Source organism: Ochotona curzoniae, unplaced genomic scaffold, assembly GCF_017591425.1.
Source record: "Ochotona curzoniae isolate NIBS_2020 unplaced genomic scaffold, NIBS_Ocur_1.0 contig_66, whole genome shotgun sequence".
NCBI classification, from domain to species: Eukaryota; Metazoa; Chordata; class Mammalia; order Lagomorpha; family Ochotonidae; genus Ochotona; species Ochotona curzoniae.
Genome location: NW_024466512.1, coordinates 21337814 through 21355694, shown reverse-complemented (window position 1 = coordinate 21355694; position 17881 = coordinate 21337814). Strand labels below are relative to the sequence as shown.

At 48.5% G+C, this 17881-nt stretch overlaps 1 protein-coding gene across 4 annotated transcripts in view; it reads right to left on the bottom strand.

Annotated features, from left to right (window-relative positions):
- The window catches only part of ARMH3 (armadillo like helical domain containing 3), a 186506-nt gene that overhangs the window by 39092 nt on the left and 129533 nt on the right, over nt 1-17881 (bottom strand). The window lies entirely within an intron of this gene.

The following is a 17881-nucleotide window of genomic DNA, read 5'->3' as shown; positions in this document are numbered from 1 at the left end:
CCACTGTGGCCATTTGGGAAGTGAATGAGTGAACGGAAGATCTCTGTCTCTGCTTCTTTGTGCATCTATATTTCCAATGAAAAAAAAAATCTTTAAAAAAAAAAGGAATGAAAACCTTTGATAACCTTTGGAGTTGGTTTAGTTTCTTTGTACTCTCAGAAACACCTAATGCACGAAAAGAACAAATGATGTCATATGAAAACGTATCTTAGATTTTCTATCCCTCTTCAGGACTTGAGAGAATCCCAGTTGCTTCTACCTGAGAGCAATTCTACAGCAGCGGGAACCAGCAAAAACCCAGGGAAGTGACACAACTGTCATGAGAAGACACAAATCTCTTGAATAAGACCTGAGAACTTGTTTAAAAAAATATTTTATTTTAATTACACTTCTTCCTCATTAGCTTAATTAATTCGTCTTACCATGAAATTTCATTTTTAAGCATGGGGAGGGCATTAACTTGGACTTCTTTTCATGTCTTTTTAAGAACAGAAGAAAATTATCGTAGCAGATCACATGCTAGAGTGGAGAGAAAGAAATGCATTCTGCAGTAAGAGAAAGAGAGCCATAAAGAACGAAATTAGAAAAGTCATAACTATGCCTCATAACCACACGCCAGTGATGGAGAAGCTGGAACAAGCAGCTGAGGTGCATCAAGGAGAAGGAGCAAGGCGATCCTGTGGTTTATACACAGCACAAACAGGACCAGAGTATGCAGGGATTACTTACTGGTTTCCAAGTACTCTACAGGAAGACTGAAATTAAAAGACAAGGAAAGTGGTTTATATTTCATCCCAAGGGAACCTCTGAGAACACTTCAGGAAAGGCAATCAGCAAGTCTGCTAGAGAAGCTAAGCAAGCCAACATTTACCATAAAGCCCACATCAGATAAGAGAACAGAGATGAATCTTACTAGAGAACACTGCCAGCTGAGTCTGCAGGTGCTAGCTATCAAAACGTGGAGTTCCTGAACTCTGGCTGACCACCCACACACGGAGACAGAAGGCTTTGCCCTTCTAGTCAGGCCAGAAAAAACAGGCCACGTTCACCTGCTCTGAGTGAGTTATGAGCCTTCAGAGTGATTGCAACACAAGTACTTTTCTTCTAAGAAACTTGGGAATAGCTACTGGGGGCAGGTGGTAAGGTTGGCCAAAGAGAGAACCCTTGGCCTTGAAATGTAGACAATGGGTGTAGAAGGAAGCAGGGCAACTGGGTAGCAGTTACATTAGTCAAGGTAAAAAGATAAAGAATTATATTATTGTAATAATATATGAAGAAATGGTGAGGAGAAAATTGGAAAGGAAAAAGGGAATACCTATATCTACAAAATTGTATCATGGAAAATAATAATAACCTTGCACATTAAGATGGAAGTGAAGAATTAATAGGTGTGCACAGCACTGGCCCATTCTGTCTGCCAAGCTGATCATTTTTCTTCTTCTGGAAAGAAACTCTGTTACAATATAATTTCTCCTCAAGAAAAGTATTATTGGGCCAAGCATGGTAGCCTAGTGGCTAAAGTCCTCACCTTGCATGCACTGGGATCCCATATGGTGCCAGTTCTAATCCCAGTGGTCACACTTTCCATCCAGCTCTCTGCCTGTGGCCCGGAAAAGCAACAGAATTCGGTCCAAAGCCTTAGGACCCTGCACCCATGTGGGGGACCCAGAAGAGGCTCCTGGCTCCTGGCTTTGGATTGGCGCAAATCTGGCTGTGGCAGTTGCTTGGGGAGTGAATCAGTGGACAGAGATCTTCCTCTCTGTCTTTCCTCCCTGTAATCTGATTTTCCAAATAAAATAAATAAATCTTTATTTTAAAAAGTATTATTGAGGAATGTTGCCTTTCCATTGTTAAGGGCAGCCTCAAATCAGCTTTATTAATGAGTTAGGAATCTTTTTTTTTTTTATTAAACTATTTTTTTAAAGATTTATTTATTTATCATTGCAAAGTCAGATATATACAGAGAGGAGGAGAGACAGAGAGGAAGGTCTTCCATCCCATGATTCACTCCTGAAGTGACTGCAGGAGCTCTTCCAGGTCTCCCACGTGGGTGCAGGGTCCCAAGGCTTTGGGCTGTCTTTGCTTTCCCAGGCCATAAGCAAGGAGCTAGTTGGGAAGCACAGCAGCCGGGATTAGAACCAGCACCCATAAGGGATCCCAGTGCGTTCAAGGCGAAGACTTAAACCATTAGGCCACCATGCCGGACCCTAAACTATTTTTTTTTTTTTAAAGATTTATTTTTATTATTTTTTCATTGGAAAGGCGGATATACAGAGAGAGGAGAGAGAGAGAGGAAGATCTTCCGTCCGATGATTCACTCCCCAAGTGAGCGCAACGGGCCGATACGATGCCGATCCGAAGCCAGGAGCCTCTTCCGGGTCTCCCGCATGGGTGCAGGTTCCCAAAGCTTTGGGCCGTCCTCCACCGCTTTCCCAGGCCACAAGCAGGGAGCTGGAAGGGAAGCGGGGCTGCCGGGATTAGAACCGGCGCCCATATGGGATCCCGGGGTTGCAAGGCGAGGACTCAACCACTTGCGCCACCGCGCCGGGCCCCCCTAAACTATTTTTTAAAGACTTATTTATTGGGCCCGGCGGTGTGGCCTGGTGGCTAGAGTCCTCACCTTGAACGCACCGGGATCCCATGTGGGCACCGGTTCTAATCCCAGCAGCTCCACTTCCCTTCTAGCTCCCTGCTTGTGGCCTGGGAGGTAGTCGAGGACAGCCCAAAGCTTTGGGACCCTGCACCCGTGTGGGAGACCCGGAAGAAGTTCCTGGCTCCTGGCTTCGGATCGGCATAGCATTGGCCTGTTGCGTGCACTTGGGGAGTGAATCAATGGATGGAAGATCTTCCTCTCTGTCTCTCCTCCTCTCTGTATATCTGACTTTCCAATAAATAAATAAATCTTTAAAAAAAAAGACTTATTTATTTAAAAAAATAAAATAAAATATTTATTTATTTATTTTTTAAAGATTTATTTTTATTATTTTTTCATTGGAAAGGCGGATATACAGAGAGGAGAGACAGAGAGGAAGATCTTCCGTCCAATGATTCACTCCCCAAGTGAGCGCAACGGGCCGATACTATGCCGATCCGAAGCCAGGAGCCTCTTCTGGGTCTCCCACGCGGGTGCAGGTTCCCAAAGCTTTGGGCCGTCCTCGACTGCTTTCCCAGGCCACAGGCAGGGAGCTGGAAGGGAAGCGGGGCTGCCGGGATTAGAACCGGCGCCCATATGGGATCCCGGGGGTGCAAGGTGAGGACCTTTAACCACTTGCGCCACCGCGCTGGGCCCAATATTTATTTATTTTTATTGAAAAGGCAGATTTACAGACAGAAGAAAAAACATAAAGAAAGCTCTTTCATCCACTGGTTCACTTCCCAAATAGCCACAAAGGTCAGAGCTGAGCTGATCAGAACCTTGGAGCTTCTTCCAGGTCTCTTTTGTGGGTACAGAGGTCCAAGGGTTTGGGCCATTTCCTGCTGTTTTCCCAGGCCAGAAGCAAGGAGTTGGATAGAAAGTGGAGCAGTTGGGATATGGACCGGTGCCCATTTGAGATGTTGGTACTTACAGTTGGAGGATTAGTGAACTAATGCCATTAGTTAGCATCCTGCCATAGCTCCAGCATCCTTTTCTCAAAAACTGAATGAGTAAGTATTTAACAAAATCCATCAATTTTGCTGGAGGAAATGGGTATGCATCAAGTATCCTAACATTTACAAATGGCACCTGGACCATCTTTTGACTATTTCTTTCTGCAAATAATCATGTAGAATAAAAGTCCCACATTTATTAAATGTCAATCTACAAAGTCAGAGAAACATAGAACTTTACAGAAACCCTGATAGGAGCAGGTGGTAAGAGCAGCAGTAGAGAGAAATTCAAAATCATGTAACTCATTTTGAAAACCTGTAAAAAACCGTATGTCTACTATCCAGAGGAGAAGATCAATCAGAAGCAGGTGAGGTCCTGTATCCAAAAACCAAAATATCCTCAATTCATTATAGGGTGGAATTGCTCAGGATGTTGCTGGCCGACAGACCTGAGCAGCAAGTGAAGGAACACCATGGTTCAGGCCTGGCTGCAACAAGCAGCTGCGAGTCTCACACATATGTGGAGTATAGGCGCCTCTCGCTGCATCCAGAACACGGCAAAGAGCTGTGGTGTAAAGTGGTTAGCAAGCATCCTTTCTGCCAGGGCTCATTCTCTGTAATGCAGCCTGCAGTTTCCTGCACTCAAAGGCAGCAGGAGGGGGAACAAGGAGTGGAGACTCCCCGTTGCCACTCAGAAGCAGGCAGTGCTGCCCGAGAGGACCTAATGAGAGGATATGTCTGGGGCCTGGTTCTTCGACAGTACCTCCAGTAATAGCTAGAAAAGCAGGGGTGAGAGTCGGCTCTGAACATTTATCATAATAGTGCAACAAGATGAAGGTCTTCAGGGGAGAGTCTATGAAATTCCAGACTAAGAAAATGAAGCCCATGTGGAGGCAAGGCAGTCAGCTCTAGCAGATTGGCTCTGCGGGAGGCTGGGTATAATTGTTTTATGCTCACGAAGAGGCTATTAGCTGCTTTCTCTCCAATATACCAAAAGGAGTGTAAGTTTTTTCCCCTCCTGAAAAGGTGATGATACCAAAAAGATAAGATTCACTTTACAGAACTTTATTTAACCTGTGAGCATCACCTTAAAAAGAACTTCTGTTTTTTTTTTTACTCTTAAGAAAGTTCTATGGTATCTGAAGCTAAGGGTGTATCAGCATTGCCTGTGGCTCTTAAAATTCAGTTTGCTTGACAAACATTTGAATACCCATGATGTGTAGACACTACGCTAGGTGATGGGAAGGGAATAAATACAATACCTGAAATATGAAAGGACTTTCAGTTTAGTGGAAGAGACACATAACAGACAATTTCATCATGATGTGATAAAAGATAGGACAGACTAAAAACAGGTAATAAAGGGTATTGTGGAGGCACAGAGCAGGGGCTCATGGAAACACACTAAAGAAAGCATTTGAGTATACTTCTGAAATATGATTTGGTTTCATCAACCATGGAAAGGTGAGAATGTGCAGGCATATTTTCTCAGAGATGGAAGATCACAACAAATTTTACTAATCAGACAAAAGAAATCTGACTAAAGTACATTCATTCATTCAATAAACATAAAATTTTACTGCAAACCAAAGAGGTAAGTTACAGCTTCCTTTCTCAGTATCTCATTTTAAATCTCTGCCAGCCAAGCAGGTGCAGGACAACCTTTGTGAAAGGGCAATTTACGAGGGAGGAGGGTGAAGGTTAGGATGTTTGATTTATGTAAATGATTGAGTAATGGGGATATGTGGGGAATAAGAGGGTTGAGTGAGGAGTGGGAGTATTGTTTTAAATGTGGAGGGAGGGTGGGTAGAAGGGGATGATGAATTTTTATGTATATGATATATGATAAATGTTGTTAATTAGTTAGGGTGTAAAGGAATAAGATGGGGTTTAAATTGTGTTGTGAGGGAGTATTGGAGTATGAATTGAAATGATAATGGGTTGGTTAAAGGTGGGGGTAGTTAGGGATATAAGGGAGGATATATTTGTTTGATGAGGGTTTTTGGTGTTATTGGTTTGTTGTATATAAGAATATTGGTGTGGGGTGGGGGGGGGTGGGTGAGTGGGATTTGGTAAATATTTTACTTTATATTATTTATGATGATATGTTTATAAGGTGATTAATAGTTAGGAAGAAGATGTTTTTGGATATTTTGGAAGTATTAATGGGGATAAGATTATGGATGATGTGATATGACTTAAGAAGGTGGGTTGTGTATGTATGAATAGATTAGAGGTGGGGGTTTTTTGGATGAAGGTTTTTGATATTTGTTGGATGGGTTGATGATTTGAATTTTTTTTTTGGTTTGGAAGGGGGGATAATTTTTTGGGTTTTTGTTATTAATTGTTGGAAAGGATTTGGGTAGGAGGGGGAATATGGAAATGGAGGTGTTTGATATTTATGGGATGAGTGGAGTGGGGGTTTATATGGAGTATGTTAGATAGTTTTAAAGTTACTAAGGTGATGTTTAATTAATAGATGTATTCAATGAAAAAACGGAACTGTGGTAACAATTCCAAATGTAATTCCTGTATATCCCGGGTTAATGCAAGAGCTGTCAAGATTGCATTTCCTGCAAGATCTAAAGCAGACTAGGTGGGGGTATGGCAAAGTAGTTCAGATTACTCTTGGGCACAGACATCCCATAGCAGGAATCCAGGCCCACTTCACTTCTAACTTGGCTTTCTGCTAGAGGCAACAGGTGCTTGGGTCCTTATCACTCACGAAGAAGACCTGTTGCTTCCTGCATCCTAGCTTTGGCCGGGCCCAGCCCCAGCTGTTGTGTGCATTTGGGGAGTAAACCAGCGGATGAATGAGCTCTCCCTGACTTTGTCTCTGCCTTTCAAACAAACAAAAATAAAAAACATTTTTATATTGTTAATTTTTTTATTTTGAAAAAATATTTTACGCATTTTTTTTAACTTGAAGGTCATATCTAACTTACTCAGAAAAGAGACAGAAAGATCTTCTGTCTGATGGTACACTCCCCAAATGGCCACAATGGCTGGAGCTGAACTGATCTAAAGCAAAGACCCAGGAGCTGCTAGCCCTCCCATGTAGGTGCAGGGTCCCAAGCACATGGGCATCCTCTGCTTCTTTCTCAGACCATAAGCAGGGAGCTGGATGGGAAGTGGAGTAACCAGGACACAAACCATATGGCCTATATGGGATGCTGGTGCTTGAAGGTAGAGGATTAGGCTGTTGAGCCACAGCACCAGCCCCCCAAGCAGCATTTAAACAACCATAAAAAGTCCACTGAAGAAAGGTGCTTTTCAAACAAGAAGGCACTTGCTGAAAAGTTACAGTTAATACTCAATCCTCCTCCAAATTTCAATAGTGAACCAGAAGCTCACAAATGAAGACAATATTTTTGATCCTTAGAAATATATAAGTAGTTGGGATGTGGTGTCAGGCCTGTTTTTCAGCAATAACAACGTTAGGAACTACTGCAAGGTTAAGAACTCAGAGCTATGTTCTGCTCCTATACCACACTTCCAAAGCTCAATTGAGGGGCAGGCATTTAATGATGGTGATGGCAATATTTGAGTCCTGGTGCTGGTTCTCATGGCATCTTTTTGCGGCTGCTGTGCACACTAGAGGGATGCAAGTGGGGAAGTAGAGGTCAAGGAATCTAATAATTGGGCCTCTGCCACTCTCAGGGGAGATGTGAATGGAGCTCTAGGCCCTTGACTCCAGCCTGGGGCATATCTGGCTGTTGTGAGCACTTAGGGAATGAACCATAGGATGGAAAAGGTCTCTATCTTCCTCAGTTTTTTTAAAGATTTATTTATTTTTATTGGAAAATCAGATACACAGAGAGGAGGAGAGACAGAGAGGAAGATCTTTCATCAGATGGTTTACTCCCCAAGCAGCTACAACAGCTGGAACTGAGCCCATCTGAAGCCAGGAGCTTCTTCCAGGTCTTCCATGTGGGTGCAGGGTCCTAAGGCTTTGGGCCATCCTCGACTGCTTTCCCGTGTCACAAGCAGGGAGCTGGATGGGGAATGGGGTCATCAGGATTAGAACCGGTGCCCATATGGGATCTCAGCACGTTTAAGGCGAGGACTTCAGTCTCTAGGCCATCGCACAAGGCCCTCTATATTTTTCAAACAAATGAATAAACTTCTTTCTTTTGTTTTTAATGTGGCAAATAGTCAATAAACTGATTTCTTAAAATTAATTTAAAGGCCTGGTGTGGTACCCTAGTGGCTAAAGTCTTCATATTGCATGTGCTGGGATATCATATGGGTGCTAGTTCAAATCCCTTCCAGCTCCCTGTTTGTGGCCTGGGAACAGAGTCAAGGATGACCCAAAGCCTTGGGACCCTGCACCCATGTGGGAGACCTGGAAGAAGCTCCTGGCTCCGGATCAGCTTAACTCTGGTTATTGCAGCTACTTGGGAAGCGAACTAGTGGACAGAAGATCTTTGTCTTTCCTTCTCTCTGTAAATCTGACTTTGCAACAACATAAATAAATCTGGGGCCTGCACGGTAGCCTAGCACCTAAAGTTCTCACCTTGCATGTGCAGGGATCTCATATGGGTGCTGGTTCTAATCCCGGCAACCCCACTTTCCATCCAACTCCCTGCTTGTGGCCTGGGAAAGCGGTAGAGGATGGCCCAGGGCATCAAGGGACCATGCACCCATGTGGGAGACCTGGAAGAGGCTCCGGGCTCCTGGCTTCAGATTGGTTCAGTTCCAGCTGTTGCAGCCATTTGGGAAGTGCATCAATAGATAGAAGATCTTCCTTTCTGTATCTCCTCCTCTCTGTATATCTGACTTTCCAATTTAAATAAATTAATTAATAAATCTCAAAATAATTAGTTTGAAAACTAGGACAGGCATTGGCTTTGTGATTAAGATATTGGTTAGGATATTTTCAGTGTCCTACACTGAGATGCCTACAGCTCTGATTCTCCTTCCTATTTCAAGTTCCTGTTAATGTATACCCTGGGAGGCTGCAGTGATACTCAAATAATTAGGCTGCTGTTGTTTACAGAGGAGACCTAGACTGAATTTCTAGCTTCTGGGCATTTGGGGAGTGAATCAGTGGGTAGGAGCTTGCTTTCTTCTGTCTCTATCTCTCCAACAAAAATAAAATTTTTAAATGTCTTAAAAAATATTGAACAAATCATAGCAGTATAGAAGATTAGCCCATAAATGGTGGAACTACATTTCATTTTAGTTACTATGTTATAGTACATGTGTTAGACACATGTATTATCTCTGGTACTACAGACAAACACATTCACAATCTATTTGATGTCAATGGATTAAATCAGTCCAATGACTTTCTACATATCAATTTAACAATGTGTTTAGTTAGTGTTTTATGCAATACAATGGTTTATGCCTTATATTTCTCATTCTTGGTACTGCGGGTATTTGTGGCTATGTGATTTGTTGTTGAGGCCCACTGTGAGCATTGTGGACTGTTTAGCGGCATCCCCGACCTTGATCCTTGAGATGCCAATAGCACAATCTCCACCTTCCAAGCTGCAGCAACTGAAATATGCCCAAAGTTCCCCAGAGGAGAAAATCACGTCAGTCAAGAGCCATCAAATCTCAGTAATGCTTACATATCCAGAATTGGCAATTAAAATAAAATTTTAATTATTTTCATTATGTTTAAATTTTATTTCTGGCTTAAAAAGTAAATAAAGAGGGGCAAGTGCTTGTATTAGTGGTTAAGATACCAGCTTGGAGTGCCTGCGTGTGCACACTCAGGGAGATGGCCAGTGAACCAGTGAACAGGAGCTCCCTTTGTTTGCCTATCTATTTAATATTCTCCCAAAAAAGTTTTTGTAAGTAAAAAATGTTTAAAGTTAAAAATTAAAGATATATTACTGATGCAGAATTTATGGAATAAGCAGAAGACAGTATCAGGTTCAGACCAGTAAAGAAAACAAGACTTGAAAAAAGGCAGGTTGCAAATTTCATGGCTAATGGCAACTGCAGTGCTTTTTTTGGGGGGTGTGTATGTGTGTGTGTGAAAATACTTCATCCCATACGCCCGCCATCATGGGCACTTGGTGAACCGGGCTTGGGCCTGCCTGCCAGGGCTCCAAGGCGGCTTCCTTCCTTGGGGTGAGTACACCGACCGAGGGGGGAGGTCTCTGGAGCCTGGCTAGGCAGGCCCACCCGCCGCTCTCATTGGGCGGCGGACGGGATTGGGGGTGGTGCGCGACCTTGGCCCTGGGAGCTTACACCTCCCATTGCCTCTCGGCAGCGGGTGGGTCCCGGGACAGGGCGTCCCATGCCTGGATCCCATACGCCCGCCATCATGGGCACTTGGTGAACCGGGCTTGGGCCTGCCTGCCAGGGCTCCAAGGCGGCTTCCTTCCTTGGGGTGAGTACACCGACCGAGGGGGGAGGTCTCTGGAGCCTGGCTAGGCAGGCCCACCCGCCGCTCTCATTGGGCGGCGGACGGGATTGGGGGTGGTGCGCGACCTTGGCCCTGGGAGCTTACACCTCCCATTGCCTCTCGGCAGCGGGTGGGTCCCGGGACAGGGCGTCCCATGCCTGGATCCCATACGCCCGCCATCATGGGCACTTGGTGAACCGGGCTTGGGCCTGCCTGCCAGGGCTCCAAGGCGGCTTCCTTCCTTGGGGTGAGTACACCGACCGAGGGGGGAGGTCTCTGGAGCCTGGCTAGGCAGGCCCACCCGCCGCTCTCATTGGGCGGCGGACGGGATTGGGGGTGGTGCGCGACCTTGGCCCTGGGAGCTTACACCTCCCATTGCCTCTCGGCAGCGGGTGGGTCCCGGGACAGGGCGTCCCATGCCTGGATCCCATACGCCCGCCATCATGGGCACTTGGTGAACCGGGCTTGGGCCTGCCTGCCAGGGCTCCAAGGCGGCTTCCTTCCTTGGGGTGAGTACACCGACCGAGGGGGGAGGTCTCTGGAGCCTGGCTAGGCAGGCCCACCCGCCGCTCTCATTGGGCGGCGGACGGGATTGGGGGTGGTGCGCGACCTTGGCCCTGGGAGCTTACACCTCCCATTGCCTCTCGGCAGCGGGTGGGTCCCGGGACAGGGCGTCCCATGCCTGGATCCCATACGCCCGCCATCATGGGCACTTGGTGAACCGGGCTTGGGCCTGCCTGCCAGGGCTCCAAGGCGGCTTCCTTCCTTGGGGTGAGTACACCGACCGAGGGGGGAGGTCTCTGGAGCCTGGCTAGGCAGGCCCACCCGCCGCTCTCATTGGGCGGCGGACGGGATTGGGGGTGGTGCGCGACCTTGGCCCTGGGAGCTTACACCTCCCATTGCCTCTCGGCAGCGGGTGGGTCCCGGGACAGGGCGTCCCATGCCTGGATCCCATACGCCCGCCATCATGGGCACTTGGTGAACCGGGCTTGGGCCTGCCTGCCAGGGCTCCAAGGCGGCTTCCTTCCTTGGGGTGAGTACACCGACCGAGGGGGGAGGTCTCTGGAGCCTGGCTAGGCAGGCCCACCCGCCGCTCTCATTGGGCGGCGGACGGGATTGGGGGTGGTGCGCGACCTTGGCCCTGGGAGCTTACACCTCCCATTGCCTCTCGGCAGCGGGTGGGTCCCGGGACAGGGCGTCTCATGCCTGGATCCCATACGCCCGCCATCATGGGCACTTGGTGAACCGGGCTTGGGCCTGCCTGCCAGGGCTCCAAGGCGGCTTCCTTCCTTGGGGTGAGTACACCGACCGAGGGGGGAGGTCTCTGGAGCCTGGCTAGGCAGGCCCACCCGCCGCTCTCATTGGGCGGCGGACGGGATTGGGGGTGGTGCGCGACCTTGGCCCTGGGAGCTTACACCTCCCATTGCCTCTCGGCAGCGGGTGGGTCCCGGGACAGGGCGTCTCATGCCTGGATCCCATACGCCCGCCATCATGGGCACTTGGTGAACCGGGCTTGGGCCTGCCTGCCAGGGCTCCAAGGCGGCTTCCTTCCTTGGGGTGAGTACACCGACCGAGGGGGGAGGTCTCTGGAGCCTGGCTAGGCAGGCCCACCCGCCGCTCTCATTGGGCGGCGGACGGGATTGGGGGTGGTGCGCGACCTTGGCCCTGGGAGCTTACACCTCCCATTGCCTCTCGGCAGCGGGTGGGTCCCGGGACAGGGCGTCCCATGCCTGGATCCCATACGCCCGCCATCATGGGCACTTGGTGAACCGGGCTTGGGCCTGCCTGCCAGGGCTCCAAGGCGGCTTCCTTCCTTGGGGTGAGTACACCGACCGAGGGGGGAGGTCTCTGGAGCCTGGCTAGGCAGGCCCACCCGCCGCTCTCATTGGGCGGCGGACGGGATTGGGGGTGGTGCGCGACCTTGGCCCTGGGAGCTTACACCTCCCATTGCCTCTCGGCAGCGGGTGGGTCCCGGGACAGGGCGTCCCATGCCTGGATCCCATACGCCCGCCATCATGGGCACTTGGTGAACCGGGCTTGGGCCTGCCTGCCAGGGCTCCAAGGCGGCTTCCTTCCTTGGGGTGAGTACACCGACCGAGGGGGGAGGTCTCTGGAGCCTGGCTAGGCAGGCCCACCCGCCGCTCTCATTGGGCGGCGGACGGGATTGGGGGTGGTGCGCGACCTTGGCCCTGGGAGCTTACACCTCCCATTGCCTCTCGGCAGCGGGTGGGTCCCGGGACAGGGCGTCCCATGCCTGGATCCCATACGCCCGCCATCATGGGCACTTGGTGAACCGGGCTTGGGCCTGCCTGCCAGGGCTCCAAGGCGGCTTCCTTCCTTGGGGTGAGTACACCGACCGAGGGGGGAGGTCTCTGGAGCCTGGCTAGGCAGGCCCACCCGCCGCTCTCATTGGGCGGCGGACGGGATTGGGGGTGGTGCGCGACCTTGGCCCTGGGAGCTTACACCTCCCATTGCCTCTCGGCAGCGGGTGGGTCCCGGGACAGGGCGTCCCATGCCTGGATCCCATACGCCCGCCATCATGGGCACTTGGTGAACCGGGCTTGGGCCTGCCTGCCAGGGCTCCAAGGCGGCTTCCTTCCTTGGGGTGAGTACACCGACCGAGGGGGGAGGTCTCTGGAGCCTGGCTAGGCAGGCCCACCCGCCGCTCTCATTGGGCGGCGGACGGGATTGGGGGTGGTGCGCGACCTTGGCCCTGGGAGCTTACACCTCCCATTGCCTCTCGGCAGCGGGTGGGTCCCGGGACAGGGCGTCCCATGCCTGGATCCCATACGCCCGCCATCATGGGCACTTGGTGAACCGGGCTTGGGCCTGCCTGCCAGGGCTCCAAGGCGGCTTCCTTCCTTGGGGTGAGTACACCGACCGAGGGGGGAGGTCTCTGGAGCCTGGCTAGGCAGGCCCACCCGCCGCTCTCATTGGGCGGCGGACGGGATTGGGGGTGGTGCGCGACCTTGGCCCTGGGAGCTTACACCTCCCATTGCCTCTCGGCAGCGGGTGGGTCCCGGGACAGGGCGTCCCATGCCTGGATCCCATACGCCCGCCATCATGGGCACTTGGTGAACCGGGCTTGGGCCTGCCTGCCAGGGCTCCAAGGCGGCTTCCTTCCTTGGGGTGAGTACACCGACCGAGGGGGGAGGTCTCTGGAGCCTGGCTAGGCAGGCCCACCCGCCGCTCTCATTGGGCGGCGGACGGGATTGGGGGTGGTGCGCGACCTTGGCCCTGGGAGCTTACACCTCCCATTGCCTCTCGGCAGCGGGTGGGTCCCGGGACAGGGCGTCCCATGCCTGGATCCCATACGCCCGCCATCATGGGCACTTGGTGAACTGGGCTTGGGCGGCCAGGGCGCCATTTGGTGCCAGGCTTGCCTGCTGGCCGCCCGGCAGGGGAGCCCTGGGATTTTGGTGGTTTGAATTGCTGCTTATGTCGCTCCACGTTGAACCCGATGTGTCTCTGCGAGTTGGAGTTGAATACATCTTAAAGTTTCCCAATGACAGTTTCTCTTCCTTTAAAGAAAGTGTACCACTTAGCAATGCTGACCACCAAATACCAGTTCATGCTAAAGCTTTGGCATGTGTCTTGTCCAGTAGACACACTAACTGGATTATGGCTACCGCCAAGTAGCACATGGGCTGGAATGGGGGCTGTGTTCTGATCCGGTAACAGTGAAATCCCCCTTGGCACAAGTGTGGACTGGGATTGGATGCACCAGGCTGGACCAGACCCCAGTACTGTTTGGTGCTCCTGGAGGACCAGGATAGAAGTGGGATGGATTATGCTAGGTTGCAACCCCTACTGAACCATGTGTGAGCCGTATGTGGGAATGGACTGGACGAGCCATGGCTGGGCTGAAATATCCAACAACAAGAACCAGCTTGGGTCAAAAGCTAGTCATGAACCTGGCTAGGGCTGGCTCATGGACCCACTGGCATGCGCAAAAGCCGGCACTGGGAGAGGTTCTGATGGAGGAGCCTGGGCAACTCCTCTGGCAGGACACAGACCCCACTGGTATGCGCAAGAAGCATGAATGGAAGCAGCCCAGAGCAGGCCACAAGAAGTTCCCCACTGGCAAACATTAGGCATGGATTGGGGGCAGACCAGGCTAATCAGTTAACATCATCACTGGCAAATCCGAGCACCAGAACAGAGTAAGGGTCAAGCCAGGTTTGGTTGCGATAAAAACCAGTCCACACTACAGAATGCCAGGAGGAGGTTGACTGTGCCGGATGTGACCGCAGTGCCCATCCAGCACATGTGAGAAACAGGAGGGGAGGGGACAGAGCCAGCGGGGGAATAAGGGGAGGTTCCCCTGCTGGACAGCTACTTCCACTGGAGAGCGTGAACTGGGATGGGGGCAGACCGGACTAAGCAGGGCTACAACACCTGTGCGCCTCATGTGGACTAGACCAGGGAAAAGCCAGGATGGGTTGATTGTTCCTTGGGTGCAACCTACAATTAGAATGGGAGAGGGCTGTTTGGTTATAGCCGTAGCATCAGCTGGCAGAAACTGGCACTGAGGGCTAATCCTGTCAAGTTAAACTGCAGAACCACCTGGAAAGTGCACAATCCGGGAGTGAGAGACCTGGGAGGGAAATAGTGGGTTCCCCCCTCTTGGGTTATCACTGCCACGGGAAGGCACGAGAACTAGGACAGGGGCTGGGGTAGCTAGACAGAGAGGCACCCAACCACACCCGTGAAGGCTGGACTGTTGAGCTGGGTAGATGGATCCAAGCTTCAATGCCATTTGCCATGTACGACAACCAGGGGGATGTGGGTCAGATTGGACTGGTCTGCCACACATATTGGCAAACCAGGGTAGGGGGTTGGCCTGGTGGGGGTTATTGTGGGCCGCTCTCATCAGGATGCAGCTCCCACTGGTTTAGGTGAAGACCAAGTATGTGCTGTGCAGAACCAGGCTGGACTGCAACACCCATTGGTTCCAGTAGAAGGCGGGGCTGAAAACAGAAGCAACCTAGCACTTGCAACTACCAGCTGACCGGGTGATGGACTGTGCTGGGCCCTGTGCTTGCTGGTGCATACGAGTATCTGGCCTGGGAACACCTCAGACGAAGTTTCTTTGGTGATCTGCCCAATTGAAATGCCAGACTCAGAACACAAACCATGAAGGGACAGAAGATGGAACAAGTTAATCAACCACCTCAGCAACAAAATACCGGGCAAATAGAGACGCTATGATGGACAATGTCAATTAATGGATTTTTCAACAACCTCATCGTGTTTGGAGAGGCAAGATTAGCAGCAATTCCAAAACTGGTGACCTATTGAAACCACTTCAATGAGTATCTCGGAGCATGCCCCACATGCGGGACTTGGGGTGGGTGGGAAATCAGGTGGGGCTTCTCCCTCAATATCCCCCTCTACCTCAGATATATGAAGGAAACAGTATGGAAATAATAGTCTTATCCACTTGCCTGTAGCCCTTGACCCTTTTTACCCAAATTAACCATGTAAAGATTGTTAAAATAAAAAAATATTAAAAAAAAAAAAAAAAAAGAAAATACTTAGTGAATATTTTATTCAGAAAAATCAAACCATGAAACAAAAACAAAAATTCTAGTCATTTGCTGTATCTATATCCCCTAGTCCTCCAGAGCAATTTACTGCCATCAAGTTAACTACTTCCAGAATTGACCTGAAATCTGACTATGGGAAGTACTCACTGGTACAAATTCAGAAGGATTTGTTGGGTGTTCAGATGCCATTGGACCAAGAGAACAATGGGAAGCAGTCTTTCAAGATGGGAAAATGGTTTTATTGGCCTCAAACAATTGCTTTATTAGATGTAATGAAGCCGATGATTTAGAAACTACAGTGCTTTAGCAGGGCAAAATGAAAAAGCTATTCTGTGAAAAGTGAATGATACTAAGGAATATTTTTAGCAAACAGAAAGTGAATGTAATAGGAATTTTTTTCCCTTTTAAACACTGATGTATTTATTAGGGTCAGCATAGTGGCATGATAGGCAAAGCCACTGCCCTTGATACTGGCATCTCACATGAGTGCCAGTCCAAGCTCCAACTGTTACACTTTCAATCCAGTACCATGCTAACATGCCTTGAAAAGCAACAGCAAACAATCAAGTGCCTAGGACCTTGCACCCACATGGGAGACCCAGATCACGTTCCTGGCTCCTGGCTTTGGCCCAGCTCAGACATGGTTGGCTATTCCAGCCATTTGAGGAGCAAATCAACTGATGGAAGAGGTAGCTCTCTCTCCCTCTCTCTAATTCTGCCTTTCAAATAAATAAATGAGTAAATCTTTACATAAAAATCAAACTGATTTTCATGCCTGGAACTGAAAGCAAGCTTCTTCCTTCTGTTTACAACATCCTGTCATTGGATAATCTGCCTGAAATACAGCCATTCAGCACTGAACTGGGAAGATAAACACTGAACTAGTATTCAGATCCTGTTCTCTGCCATGATTCACCACGTACATTCTGAGTTTTTGAAACAAGAGTCCAAAATCTCAAGGTTGAATATGAGTGGGATGATTGTGCTCACCATTCAAACGAAGCTCAAGGCTATAGCTACACATACTCATGCATAAGAAGATAGTGGTTCTCATGAGTATTTGATCAAACTTACCAGTTAAGATCTTAGGAAATAAGTGTTTTGCATAGTGCTGGGTATCCTCTTGGGATTTATAGACACTCTGAAGGCTATCTATGAGTCATAAGTTAAGCCTCTCTGCTGTTAGAAATAATGAAACCTTCCAAGTAAAAGGAACAAGTACTCTGTAAAGAAATGGCTGACTGCAAGGCTGGAGCAGCAAATACAGAAGACAATCACAGCACACATTGTTACAAAAAACAGGAAGGCTAACAGATTCTTGGAATCCAGTATGGAAGACAGGGAATCCAACAGGAATATTCATCCAAAGAGGATTGCTTGAGCATCACACTGTAACAAACTGAAATATACTAAATACTTTCAAGGCTATGAGTTCACAATGGTACCAAAAAACAGACGCATTCACTAGACACATTTCTGATTATCATATTTATATATACATATGCAATTTATTTATGCACAATGAATCTGTAATCCTACAGTCTTACTAAATTCATTTTTTCTAGTAGCCGTTGTATGAAGAACATCAAGTTTTCTACACGAAAAAATCAAGCTATCTGCTAATAAAGACACCTACTTAGGTAACTCTTTGATTTTTGTTTTCACACGACTACATTGTCTAGAACCTCCAGGATGACAGTGAATAAAGATGTTGAGAGCATATATCCATCTCGCTATGAATCTTAGGGAAATGAACTCCTTTTTTTTTTTTTTAACCATTTAGTATGGTAGTTTCTCATAGGTAATCTGTATCAGGTTAAAGCATTTCTCTTCTATTCCTAGTATGCTGAGAACTGTTTATCAAGAATATATATTTGAGTTTGTATTTATGAGATGAATTATAAAGAAAACCCTCTAGGTTGGCATTTTGGTGGAAGTTAAGTCACCACCTTTGACACAAGCATACCGTATCAGAGTGCCAGTTCAAGGCCTGGCTGGAATTCCAGCTGTTCCACTTCTGGATCCAGTTCCCTGCTAATGTACCTGGGAAAGGAGCAGCAGATAATCCAAACAGTTGGGTCCCTAACACTTACATGGGAAACCCAGATGGGATTCTAGGATCCTGGCTTCAGCCAACCATTTGAGGAAGAACCAGCAGATGCAAGATCCCTTTCTGACCCTCCATCTCTCTGTCATTCTGCCTTTCAAGTAAAATGAATCTTTACAAGAAAAAGAAAAGCAAACCTCCCAAACAAAACACACTTTGATATGTATCTCTAAGTGTATATACACAAATATATAATATATACATATCAAAGTGTGTTTTATGTGTGTGTGTATATATATGTACATATATATATAAAGAGAGAGAGAGACCCAA